Genomic DNA, 14,403 nt, shown 5'->3' on the forward strand with positions numbered 1-14,403 from the left:
TATCTTATGTATAAATTGAATTTTTTCCATGTATTTTTATTTCCTTTTTTTTTTCCAGTGATCACATTCTTTGCTGAATTTTAAAATAAAATCTTGGCTAATACTGGAAGACAGGAGCAAGAGACATTCATGAACAGTAGAGAAGGGAGTGATACAGGGCTGACAGGTTTGCCAAGGTTGATGGGTGAGCCAAATGTGTGCGCGTAAACACTAGCAGGTGGCACATGATTATGTCACATACATTTGGTATCTTCTGAAAAATAACAGTCTTAGCCAAACTAAAGCTAAGTTTCTTTGTTCACCTTTACCTTTCCATCCAGTTGAGACTCTCCTTCAGACTACCCCACCATATACTTCCATAAGGAAGGGAAAAGATTTTTTGTTAGACATTTCACTAATAAGGCGAGTTGGCCAAAGTGGTCAGTCCCGAAAAAGGGCCTCAAACAAAGGTACTACATGTACAAAAATACTTTACACGCACTTATGTATGTTTATTATGTATCTACTAGCTAAAGCATAATCTCATGCCAGTCTTGCCAATAAGATATTATAAAGAAAAAACATTTCACTCTTATCTACAGATTGTAGAAAAAGCTTTGATGTGCAATATATGTCCTACATAAGTCCTACACAGATTAGGGACTTTTACTCCTGCTATTAGATCCCAAGATTTGCATCCATTTGCATCACACATATAGGGCCAGATTTCAAGACTATGGGAACTTCCATAAACAACAGAGAATTTAGACTTCTCACTTTAAACAGTTAGTATTTGAAGACCCATTTTATTCCTTAGAGTGGTATGTTCATGTCTTTTTCTGAGATCCTGCACATTAGAATAAAATAGAATTACTTTTCTGCTAATCCAAAAATGCAATTGATTTCTTAATACATGGCTCATGAAACTGATTTCAATTTTTATAATGAGCACTAGTATAATCTTAATAATATGGAATGTTTCCAATACCATTACAACTTAGGAAAGCTATACTTTTCCATGATGTAGTTCAAAAATACTGTCTGTCCTCTATTGCACGTAAATTTTGAGAAAAATCTACAAGCCACATCAATGTTTCCACAAGTGCCATAAATTTATAATAACTGGTTCTTATAAAAGAGTTGCTGTATACATCAGCTGCTAAAGCACACAATTCTCATTTGCACATGGGCAATAGAGAGCTGCTGTTCAAGGCCACACCCAGGGAAGATCCTCCCTGGCTCCTGTGCAGTGCCATAGCCTTTCTCCAGCTCCTGGGCCTGGCACAGGGCACAAACAGCTGGGGAGAGACAGCAGATTTGTCCATCTATGATTCCAAAGTAGAAAAGAAACACAGTGCTGTTCTGGGAACGAGGTCTTTTGCACTGGAGTAATTCCAAACAGATATGAAATTAAAGGATATATTACATGAAGTGTGAGATTTGACTGGTTTCACTAGCATAATCCTGAAGTATCGCCAAAAGTAGAATGACTTTCCACATAATTCTGTAACTGACATGGTCTTGCAGAACTCTATTCATCCTCATCCTGGCATAGGTGTACACCTAAATCACGCCCTTACAGGCAACCAAAGTCAAACAACACAAAGACTTAAGGGATTAAATATTTATTCTGGATATTGGCATTATTCCTGGTACAGCCACCAGCCCAACTCACCTATCAACATCTCAGTTTCATCATAAAACTGGCAATAGTCAGTGCTCAACTGTGGGCAGCATGAAGCCCAGCTCTCACCATCTTTTTTCTTCTTTTTTTTTATTTTTTTTATTTTTTTCCAGTGAACAGCCCCAGATCTGCCACAAAGCAGATTCTGCATCTCTACCTGATGTTCCTCATTTCTAGTAAAATGATAATTAAAAAGACAACCCCTTCATCCTACTCCTAAAATTTTTCAGATGTAAAATGTAGTCTTTCCTCTAGAAAGCCAATTCTTCAGAAGTACCATCTAATAACTAATGTCAAATCTAAAGTGGGCTGGGTGAATCTCACTGTTACAAACGTCAACAGAGCACCTCATTCCCATTTTATCTACTCTGGCCGCAAAGGATGCCTACCTAACACAAGGCCATCACCAAGCTCACTGATCTATTCTGCTGCTCATTGTGAAGCTGATGGGGAGGCATGGCAGGAACACACATGCTCCATCTCCTGCTTCACAGCTCTGGGAAGCTTGAAGGTAGGACAAGGAGCCAGACCACAGAAGCAGCTGCTTCCCAGTGGAACAATTCCAACATGGATAGTCTTTCCCAGAAAGGAAAGGGAGTGGAGAAGGGCAAAAAGTCAGAAGGGAATTTCCCCAGCACTGGAATTTTCTCTCCATGAAGAGGAACACAAGTACAGAGCCTACAGGCACAACTCACAGGATCTTGCAAGTTTGCTTTATACAAATAACAACCATCTTTCTACCATTTATTGAAAACCTAACAGTATATAAAAACTAGGCACCTTTCAGGTTTTATGAGAGTTTTTTGCTTGCAAATTGATCTTTTATAGAGTCTTCCTGAATTGTGATTCACATTAACTTAAGCAGACATTCAAAAAATCATTGCATCTACAAATTATCACATTTTCTTGGTATCTCAATCACCTATTATTTAAGGCATTTTATTAATTTTTTAGATGGGCAACAACACAAGTCCTTTGAAATTTGCACTTCTATATAAATATGCTTGTAGAGACTTAAATAACGCAGTCATAAATTTATTTTCTCTTACGTTGCATGTGTCATGAACACTTGCCTACATGAACAACAAGAATGCCAAAAAATCTCCCAAGTCTGGCCAGAAGTGCAGTATTTATACTTGAATTAAAATGAATTCCATGTGCAAACTAAAGTAGCACTCCATCAATAAAACATTTCAACCACTGTCTGTGGTATGGCACTGAGGCATCTCTTTTCAGCTTTATCTGACACTAGGGAGTTCTTGCTTTATGCAGTTAAGAATGAACACAGAACTATTTTAAGCATATCTTCAAATACTTAGTTTAATTTACATCTAACTTAACTGTTGGAAGACTCAGGTGTGCATGAATACATAAAGAAGTATATATTTGAACTTTCACAACAAAGCTTTTTCACATTATTGAATTTTATATTATAAACTTCTTAATGGGTACTCAAAATCTGTTCAAAAATGCTGCCCTGTCATTTCCTAGTTCTAAAGCATTATGCAATTTTGTTTGTTGACAGCTGGAAAAAAATATAGTAAATTTCTAAAACAGAGGTGCATGAAAAATATACATTCCTATTTGTCATTCTCACTCTTCTTTCAGAATGGTTTTATGCAAATGTAGATAAAAATTTCAATATTGATTTAAGTTTGGTACTAAAATCTAAACACAACTATAGAAAGGGTCTAGAGAGGATGGTGAGTTTGAGAATTAGGTAACCAGGAGAAAAGAGCCTTGTCAGTAAAGAGGGTGGTACATAAATGGGCCAATTGAAAGATTAAACAACATCAAGATTAATGAATTTCAAGTATCTTCTCCAGGAGGACCTTGGGTCTTTACTAAAAAGTAACATGGCTGTTTCTCTGAGCTCTCAGAAAAGTACCAAGAGTTGCTTCATAATACAGACAGAAGCACGCTATTAGCAAACTGAAAGGTTTGAAAACAACCTCTTGAACTGTAATTACATGCAAGTAGGAAAAATTCTATAATGCAAAATGTATTCATGCTGTGTTCAGCATTAGAAATAGCTGAGCAAGTTGCATGCTCAAAGTTACATTTGCAAAGGGTTATTTTACCATAGCCAAAGTGACAAAAATATAGAGGTCCAACCTAGAAATGATAAATGTAGACAGGCTTGTATTACCCATGTTTAAGTGTGTCTCTTTGCTAGGTCCACTAGCAAGGCCCCGCAGACATGAACTGAAAACAAGCAGTGTCAGTACTCTGAATACATTTTAAAAGACTGAGTTACTCTTCTACAATAGTTAAAAGAACTGTGAGAAGCCAAAACTTTGCTTATTCTGAACAAGTATTTAACTGTAGAATCATACAATCATAAAATTTGGAAAAGATCTTCAGGATCATCAAGTCCAAGTCCTTTGACTGAACACTACCACGTCAACTAAACCACGGTACCAAGGGCCACATCCAGTCATTTCTTGAGCACTTCCAAGGATGGTGACTCCACCATTTCTCTGGGCAGCCAATTGCAATGCTTAACCAGCCTTTCAGTGAAAAATTCTTCCTGATGTCCGACCTGAACCTCCCCAGCACATCTTGAGGCCATGTCCTCTTGTCCCATCTCCAGTTGCCTGGGAGAAGAGGCTGACCTCTACCTGGCTACAACCTCCTTTCAAGCAGTTAGAAGAAGTGATAAGATCATTCCGGAGCCTCCTTTTCTCCAGGCTAAACAAGCCCAACTCCCTCAGCTGCTCCTCATATGACTTGCTCTTTCTGCTGCACCAAAAGCCAGCACCATCATTTTATCTGTCGGATGTGTATACTCTGGAGTTGCACTCAAAAAAATAAATAAGCCAGCGCTTTTATTAGCAACTTAACAGAACATAAATTCCAGTACAAACTTGTAAAGGAACTTCTCCTGAGGGAAAAACATAATTAGAGTGTTCCAGAATAGTAAAGGGATGTTGGGTTTTTGATCTGTTTCAGACATATTCAGAATTCTAACTATCTGTATTTATAGGTTCCAAAAGATTTTCAACAAGTCTGTGTAAAAACATTTTTTGGTTTGTTTTAGAAGATGCCTGTTTATCATACATTTTCTTGTCCACTAAAGCATCTATCCAGACACAAGACCATGTTAGAATTATTTCAGACATGCATTAATCACAGCTGATGAAAGACTTTAGGCAACTATTCAGTTTTAATAAAAACTCTTGAAAGTTATTATCCACATAAAGAAATCTCTTGGAAAGTTTCATACAAAAAGCAAAACAGAAACCAAATAATTAATAAAGAGATTATGCCATCTTACATTTTAAATAACACTGAACAGATGGTTTAATCTAAAGGGCTATATAAGCCAAAAATAGCAGATTAAAAAGAAAGTGCGTGATAGGAAAGTCCACAGTTCCAGGATTTGAAAATAATACACTGCAGGGCTATACTGAAGTATAATGAAACTGGAAAGGATACTGGACTGGTCTGGTCACTTCAAATGTAACTTTTTTACATTTTATACAATTTATCAATGCTTACTTACTTTTATATATTTTGCAAGTTTCTGAATTCCCCAGTATTCCGGTGATAAATCGGTGCTTCCTTCCTGATGACGGACAGGCTGCTCATCTTCTTCAGTCTCTGGGGAACTTTCACCAACATCTTCAACGCTGCTTGATGCTTTACTAAAAATAAATAAACAGAATCACCAATTTGAAATAGTTATACACTATAATATGGACAAACATATTTGAAACAGGTATGACAACACTGCCTAATAACAAGAAAAATACAACTGACATTACCAAATGTAAGTATAGTGATAATTACTGTGGATAGGGAAAATAAAAATTTAAAAGATTGAGGGAGGAAAAGTAAGTCACCCATACCCTTTTGAGGTTTCTTGAATTTTAACTGTTTTAGATTTGCCACCGGCTTTCTTTTTTGTATTCGGAGGTGCAGTACTACTTTTCCCTTCTTCTTCAGAGTCTTTTTTTGGAGGCTTGTCACTATTGGATTTGGGCTTATTTAAAAAAAAAAAAAAAAAAAAAGAATACAGAAATTATTTTTTCCAAAGTATTCTTCAGCATACTGTGATTCAGGGAACTCCTGACTGTCCATGCATTAACATTTTTGGATGGATGAATAGTTCAATGGATGTCTCTGGCTGCTTTTTGAACGCACATAAACAAATCAATTTACTATCTTCTGACAAAGAATGTGAGTGCTTAGCTATGCAGAGTATGAAGACATCTCTCCCTCTGTTCTGAACTGATCTCACTGGCTCATTTTCATTTGATGCCCTTTATTTTTGGCCTAGAACAGACAGTGACTATCTGTTCTCTATTTACCATCCCCAGATATGAGTTTCTGTATCCTTCTTCTTCTCCTACTGTCATCATATTTCCAGGGAGTTTTGGTCTGCCTACTTCTTCCACACACTTAGATGTTCCACAGCTTTGACCAAACTGAATACAATATATATTACTTTCCTCGTATTCCAAAAAACCTCCTAGTTCTAACTGGCCACAATCTCTGGTGCTTTTTTTTTTTTTTTTTGTCCCTAAATGACAATGCTGTGCAAGCAAAATATCTTTTTGAGCCTGAGCCACAGTCACAAGAAAAAGAGAGAATATTACTTATGATTGCAGTCAATTTAACTACATCAAGACTTAAACAATAACTGTGGAAAAAGGTTAGATCTTGCTCTGGGAAGCCAATTTCTTTAAAACTGATAACCATAGATCACATCCAAAATCTCTTAAAATGTTTCTTGCAACTTGTTAAATTGGTAGACTTGAGAAAGATACTGTTTTCTGTAGGATGACATTGAAAGGCTTTTCTGCAGACATTCTCTTTACTTCAGTAACGCAGAAAACATGAAATCAAAACAGAGTTCTGATTTCAGAAGACAAATCCAACACTATCCAATATACGTATACTCTATTTTGGGTGTTCAAACTTTGAGATAATCTCATCAGTGAATATCTTTGCTAAGCAGATCTAGAGAAGCAGCTCATATAATATGAAGTCATTACAAAGTGGCAGTAATAAGAGACATTCTGATTTTCCACCCTGGACCTCTTTTACCTCCCTCAGAAAGTGTGGTTTAGATCAGGTTTTCTAATCTTTTAAAAGGCATTTTACACCAAAAAATATGATTATATTACAGTCCTGGAGGACCAGTACTGCAGATGATTGCAAGTTCCTTCCCTGCCTTGCTGTAGAAATGATGTAAAAACACCAAAGCTGTTGCATGACAGAAAAAACCTGAGAACTCTCTTTGGTAACCCAAACTCTCTCCTTAGAAATTAACATACAGTAAGTTTTGTTTTATTCCTCCTAACTTAAGACAATAAACAGAAACCTGTAACATGCAGCCCTATCATTACCACAGTTTAGAGAGACCTAAAGGCAAATTCAATTTTAAAGATAACTACTTCTCTTTGGGAAGCAGAAATCCCACTGCTCTTCCACTTCATACATGGTTTTAACCTCTGGCCAGTGGATCCTGCTGAAGAACTTTTCCCTTTCCCACTTGCAGTCTTTTCTGTCAAATCATGAAGGCTCCGCGACTGGCCAGAAATCCCAGCACCTTCCACATGCTGATTATTCTTCTCATGTGCTGGTTCTTTAAAAAAACTATGTTCCTAATGAAAGGAGACATGGTTTATCACTCAAATTGCTATATGAATAATGAATATTGAAACAGTAAGTTTCAATAAGCACAATTCTAGGACTCAGTGCTTAAAAATGGTATGCATTAAATGTAGAATTAGATTCTAAGCACAAAATTATATTGCCTTTAAAAGAACAAAACATTAATTTGGAAAGTAGCAGTTATCATGTGCAAATTGAAATTTTTTAAGTAAAGAAGTTGATAGATTTGGAACTTCTGGAACATTCTTGAATATTTGGTGTTGTTTGATTTCTAATATGTCAAAAATCTGTGACACAAGCACTTTTATAGAACCTAGGTCCAAATGAGTTTTAAGATTTAGAATTGCAAAGTCAGCCATTCTACTTTCAATGGATCGTTTACATAAAACCTATTTCCCTGCCTAAAGGATTTACAAAAAATTCCCACAAAAAAGTAATGAACATAAAACTGAAAACAGGCTATCATAAACTGCTAGACTTCAGTTCCAAGTAATTTAATTTGATATAGTTCAGAATTAATCTAAACACATTCCATTTAATATTTTTCACCTTCTGTCTCTCAGGACAAAACATTGTTGAACAAGTCACATATAAGAATGGAGCTGAGTGGCACCTACTAATCCTTCAGCTGTCAGTGTCTAGTACCATGGCTGATCAATAATACACAGAACAGAAAGGACTGTTGTCAACTCTTATTCTCTATTGGAACGCATTCAACTTTTACAGGAAAGTCAACATATGATGGTTACTTATTATTATTATTATTATTGTTATTGCAGCTGTCAGTACCAGGTAGGTGAAGACATTCCTTTGTGTGCCTGATTCCAGGCAGTTTTAAGGAGACTGTCACAGCAGGATTTTGACCGGTCCCTGATGAGAATCGGCTGTTGAAGCCTTGCCAACTCGAGTGTCTAATTCCAAACTAACTCATGCTAATGCTCTCATTCTGAAAATGTACTCTAGACAAGACAATTTAGCACACGATAAACTAGATAAATCACAGGGGAATTGGTGCTGTAGCTTGATCAGTTAAGAATGCTTTAAAAAGTATGTTTGCTACAGCACTATATGCCAACACAGCAATTCTGAACATTAGCTTAAACAAGGCCAAGCAGATATTACAAGGTTTTGCAATATATGTGTATGTAATGAGCTTTCTGAAGCTCTCCTCTCCTCAGAAAATAAATCAAAACTATTTCCTTTCATATTTTACATCATTTAGGCAAACTTGGAATACAGCTTTTCTCTGCATTTCATAGTTCTAGAGCAGAGATTTTCCCTCAAGTACAAATGCTCTGCAGGTCGATGGTATTAAATTCTAGTTTCAGAAAGCAGAATGTACTAAACCAGCTCTTCAGCAAGGCAAGATGATATGAAATTCCTAAACCATTAGAAAGGTATGATGTACACTTTTCTGCATAAACTTATTTACACAGCCAAAGAATAATGAGTGTATTATTTACATGAAAATTGAAGGAAAACAGGATAAATTCTGTTTATTTGCTCTTATTTAATAACTTAGTAAGTGTAACTTAGAAAGTTACAATACATTCGTAAGGGCAGAAAACCAGTAAATAAAGACATGTTATTATCAACAGTAACATTATTCAATATTAACATTTAGGATTAGATCTGAAAAAATGGTAAAATGTTACCATATTTTACCTTTCATGACCACCAAATGAAGCCAAATCACTGCAAATAAATTAAACCAATGTCTAAAAACATTCATATGTTGTCCTATTTATGAAGTGTAAACCAATACCTACGTAAACATTAAAAAATACTTGCCTATGAGATAAAAAAAAAAATTTGGAACTCAATACCCTTTCAAACAGAACAACTCACAAATCTAAGCTACTATACCGTTAATGTAAGCTACTGTATTTATGTGTTCAGCTTGGAATGCTCTGTTCTTTCAGAACTGTCAAATATCTGTATCTCAAAAAAATAAATATCAGCCCTACATCCCAGAAAATCAGAACTAGAGGATAAGGAAATTTCGCTGTTAATTACTTCCTTCTTGCAATAATTAAAATTGCATATAAATAACTACAATTAAGCTCTTGACAGGTTGTGGACTGTAAGAAATTTTACCACCAAGTTATCTGTTAAAACCACACTAGAACTCCAAAAAGATTAAAAAAAAAAAAAAAGAAGAAAAAGAAAAAGAAAAAAAAAAAAAAGAAAAAAAAAAGGAAAACCCCCAGTTTTATCAGTAACGGTGGAACAACTAAAATTGTACTGGTACTGTGTGATTCCAGCTAGTATAGAGCTTCAAATAAAAGCCAAAACACTTGCATTTTATAGTGTCTGAAACACATCAAAGTGTGTAAGCTGGATACTTAACTCTCAGCTCTGATACTTAAATCAGGCAGTTCTCATAAAAAAGTTGGTCAATTATTTATGTTTGGGTTACAAAGAATGAAAATAAAAATGTAAGTGGTTTTCATCACAGAAAAATACTGTAATAAAAAGCTGACCTTTTCCATACAGATATCACATTTTCCTGCTTTAATATTTCCACCGCTCCATAAAGAACAAGACCAGTAGACAGACAAAACATTTCTCGCAAAATTAGAAGCTGACCTCACATGTTGGATGAAACTCCACCAAAAGTATGATAGGACACCACATGAAATGGTGTACTACTTGCTATTTACAAGAAACATATTTTTTAGAAACTGAAACAAATAATAACTTTTAAAAACACTCCAGTCTTTAAAATTGTTCATTTAATGATAGATTTATCTTTGATAAAGGACATAAACGTTTAGCCAGGTTTACAATGTAATTCTTATCAACGTACATTTGCACAAATAAGTACACCAAAAATCAATGAATACGTACCTGTTTAGCCATGTTTTCTACAAATCTAGGTGATCTCTCGCTTAAAATATATGACTATGTCTTTCTATAGATCACTTTTTCTTTCATAGTCATTATCTTTACCCTTTAGCTGACCCTTGAAAAAAGAATACATTTAAAATTGTTAATAGCTATGCCTTACACAGGTAATTTAATCTGCCTCATAAAACAGTGCAAAAGAGGACCAAGGTCATATTGTAATGAATGAGATAAAGAAGTCTCCTGCTTCGTAAAGATGCATGGATCATCTCCATGGACCCCAACAGACGATCAAGATTTTACACAAGATTTTGCAGGCAATAACCATCAGTTAATTGTACCCTGTGCAGTTCCACTGAAAAGAATTTATGACTTATGGCAAACAATCAAGTAAATATAAGATTCCCGTGCAGCACGGCAGATGTCTAAAAGGCACAGTAAATAGCATGACCCGGCTGCCTGAGCAGAAACCAGGTGCAAACACTGATTATTTCATCTTCATTCCCGCCGCTATTAGAAATTCTGGCGGCCAACAGCAGGAGGCCTCTGCTCAGGCGGTAGCAAAAGGCTCGTCCTGGTCAAAGCCTCCTGTGCAGGCGGACAGACACGGCCCCGGCTTCCCCCGGCGCTTTCCCCGGACGGCGGACGGAGCGGGGTCAGCCCGGCCCGGGGCGGCCTCGGCCGTGTGGGGAGCGCGGGGCAGGGTCTGGGCTGGGAGCGGGAGGGAGCCGGGAGCCGGGAGCCGAGGGCCCGGAGCGGGGACACAGCGGAGCCCGGGGGTCGCAGGCAGCCCGCCCGATGTTGGGCCCTCACCTCACCTCGCCCCGGGCCGGCCGCGCCGCGCTCCGCCATGGCCGGCGGCGTTGCCGTGGGGACGGGCCGGCGTCACCGGGACAGCGGGAACAGCCGCGGCCCCGCCGGCATTGTTCGTCGCAAGGGAAGGGGAGCGACATTTGAACTCGTAAAACAGGCTGTGTGCTTTCGCTGTAGAGTTAAATAATGCAAAAAGAGTTACCTAGCAAAAAAAGTTACCTTGCGCCAGAGGTTTAAGGACGACCACCGAACGGTTTTTAGCTTGAATTTTAGCCGGGACAGCTTAAACCTTTCCCTGGCTGTCAGCGGTTCCAGGAAAACAGCTTTAATTAATAAAGGTTAAGATTGACTACTTTTAGTTCTTGAGGTGGTGTGACAGATCGTGCTTGAAATGCTTATTGTTGAAGGAAATGTAACGTATAATTTGTGTTTCATGAAGGAAGTGAAGGAAATAGGTATGGGCAGTGCCAGTGGATAAAGTCCTTTCACATACTGAGGACAACACAGCACTGTACACGCACAAATAGACAGCACATCCCAACACAGAATGGAAATTATACAATTCGCCAAATTCTAGTAGCAATCCATATGTTGTTGAATGAGCCATCGCTCCGGATGAATTTTTTTACAAAGTTCCTACTGAACTCATCATGCATTGTCTCAGCTTTCATATCACTGAGCCAAAAAGAATTATATTCTCTGACTTTCCACTTGTAAATTACCCCTCCAGTTGTGTTATTTGTTTCCATCAAAATCCCTATCAGATGATAAAAATTGGACTTAGATTTGACTTAGGAAGGAATGGCTGTACCTGCTGTACACTGGCTCAAGTTAGGAGGCTCTGGTCAGCACTCCAGTATATGTGTCCTTATGAAGGCACAGGAAAATAATCCTTTCCAGGACAGTCCAGCAGAAGTTCCCAGCTTCCAACACCGCAGAGTCAACATAGGCAAGAGTTACTTTGCCAACTGAGAAATCAGCTGGGTAAGAAACTTCTAGTAATGAGGAAGGTCATAGAATGTGTGCAGGGTGTATCTCAAAGAATAATGGTATGGGATTAATGCACTTTCGTGCATGGAGGTGATTGTCCATATACATTTTACTCACCGAAACTTTTAAGCAGTAACTATGTATAAGTACATGCAATCTGCACAGTAATGGTTTAAGAATAGCATTGGCTTTTCTTGTTTTACTTGTTTAACTTAGAGAAGATAGAAAATTACTAATTTTATTAGGTGAAACTGAAAGAGAATTTTTTAGTTAAAAGTCTGGTTAAAGGATTAGTGCAATTTCTCTTCTGTATGGAATACTGTGTATGAATGCATTTCCAGAAGGGATTAAATCTCTTCATTTTACTGAAGTACTGATTCTTTAAAAATTGATTTTGAGGGCAGAAGGTGCAAGAAACTAAACATGAAAGGGAATAAAAGTATCCCTGCCATGGGTGGTGAGGAGTGAAGACAGTGAGTTTTCACACAGAGCGGAGTATTTTAAGCAAGAAGTCGGTGGAGTAAGAAATAGAATTCCTAAATGAGATCACTCACTTCCACTGCACTGCAAGAAGAAAAGATATTTCAATAGCAGAGATAAACGGGATGGTGTGCCCTCAAAGGCTGTGTGTCTCCACTGGCCTTAAAAGGAGCTTTGGTAACTAGCTCAGGTTTAGTTACCAGTGGAACTTTCTGTGGGAACAGGTAAGTCAGAAAATGAAAAAGCAGAACAGATTCTGCAAGCCAGCAGTGAGGAATGCTGCTGGGATCTGGTATTAGAAGCAATGCCTATGGATGCTCAAGAGTCAGAGGTTTTCCACTTTTTTTCTTTGTGGCTGGCAAATGCAGAGTTTGTAGTGTAGCAGTTCTCCTAGGAACACTGCTCTAACTCTTCTGAAGCCTAGAAACCATCTGAATTAATTTATAACCTTAATTTGTATGACTAGTTTTTGTGTATTTTTTTCTTGCACAAATGTTGGTTCTTTACCTTATTGTCAACAGATACTTTTCCTCCACAGATTTTACACACATTTTCTGAGTTAGAATATTTTCTCCTAGATTTAACTTCGGCAAAACCAGTTCGGTTCCTCTAGACTCAGACTGCAAGTTTCTAATTTCTTTTACCATCTTAGTTTCCCTTATTGTCCTGTGTTCCAGTCTGAGCCTTTTTTCTAAAATAGATTCAACACTGTTTCTAAAGATCCTTTCACCAAGTTCTGTTACAAGGGCATTAATAGTCTTCATCTCTTGTGGAAGCTCCTCAACTACTACATTCTAGGATTACATTTGGTTTTCACATTTGGGGATTGTTGTCACTTTGTAATTGAATAAATCAACTGATTTTTAATCCATTACTTTTATTTTCAGCTGATGACTTTGCAGCTTCCTGCAGGATTTGAGCATATAATATTGCCCTCATAAAATCAAATTCCACTTTTAAAGAAAAGAAATATTAATAGCATGTGACCTCTATATTTTGGTCCCCATTCTCTTCCTCTTTTACAAAGTAGTTTTTGAATCGAAGATTAAATTTGAAACATATTTCACAGAGGGTTGTATTCTTGAAAATAATTAATTGATATGAACAATTTCTGTTCCTGCTTGTAGTCTCTGTTCTCTGTAGTTTTTGGTTTTTTGTTTGTTTGTGGTTTTTTTGTGTGGTTTCAGACATGTATCAACTGTAGCAAGTGATTATTTCAGTTACTGCATTGGTATTTGAGCTCTGGGTTATTCCCTTGGTTACATTCAGACATATCTTGCTGGATGGCAAGGAATCTTGCCTTCTTGCATCAGCTATCACTGAAAAATAAGTACTTAGGTACTCTCTCATTTACCTAGCACAAGAGTATAAATGGGTATCTTGGAAGAAAATTTTGCCTGAAAGCTAAAATGTTAAGTAACCACTTAAAGAAATATGAGAGTACTCTCTTGGTGCCCCAAAATCAGTGTGCAAAAAATTCCAGGCAATAAAGCTACAATGTGTTCTCAAAAACAGCTCACTCAGGAACTGCATCCGCCCAGAGATGGCATTTACACCATGTTTGGCTAATTCTGTAAACTAGTAGTAGTACGTTTATGTAGGAGTGATTTTTTTTTCTCTGTTATTTTTTACATTTGGAATGTAAAAGACATTTTATGAAACAGTTGGTGAGATGTTTGCCAGTAACAAAAGATGAGATCATTTCTTACTGGCACAAAGAAATGGGGAATATGAAGAATTTGTTAACATGGAGAGTAAGGCAATTGGAAATTTTTTTTTACAATCTAGAAGTTGCAGCCAGAGTGTGCAAGCAATTTTTCATGTATATTTTTCCTCACATTATTATAGAGGAAGGTGTAAATTATTACTCTTGAAGCAGAACAGTAACACCCATTGTAAAAAAAAGTTGTTGAGGCTTACATAAAATAAAAAGGTCAATCATACCAGCTAGTCCTTCTGTTAAATAGCAGTTTACCTGATCAGCTTCA

General features: G+C 37.1%; 1 pseudogene; it reads right to left on the minus strand.

The window, feature by feature from the left end:
* Positions 1–1,131: 1,131 nt before the first annotated feature.
* On the minus strand, positions 1,132–10,984 carry LOC136294433 (uncharacterized; annotated as a pseudogene).
* Positions 10,985–14,403: the final 3,419 nt, after the last annotated feature.

This window comes from Chamaea fasciata, unplaced genomic scaffold, assembly GCF_029207755.1.
Source record: "Chamaea fasciata isolate MVZ Bird 193981 ecotype frontalis unplaced genomic scaffold, bChaFas1.0.hap1 SCAF_1, whole genome shotgun sequence".
NCBI classification, from domain to species: Eukaryota; Metazoa; Chordata; class Aves; order Passeriformes; family Sylviidae; genus Chamaea; species Chamaea fasciata.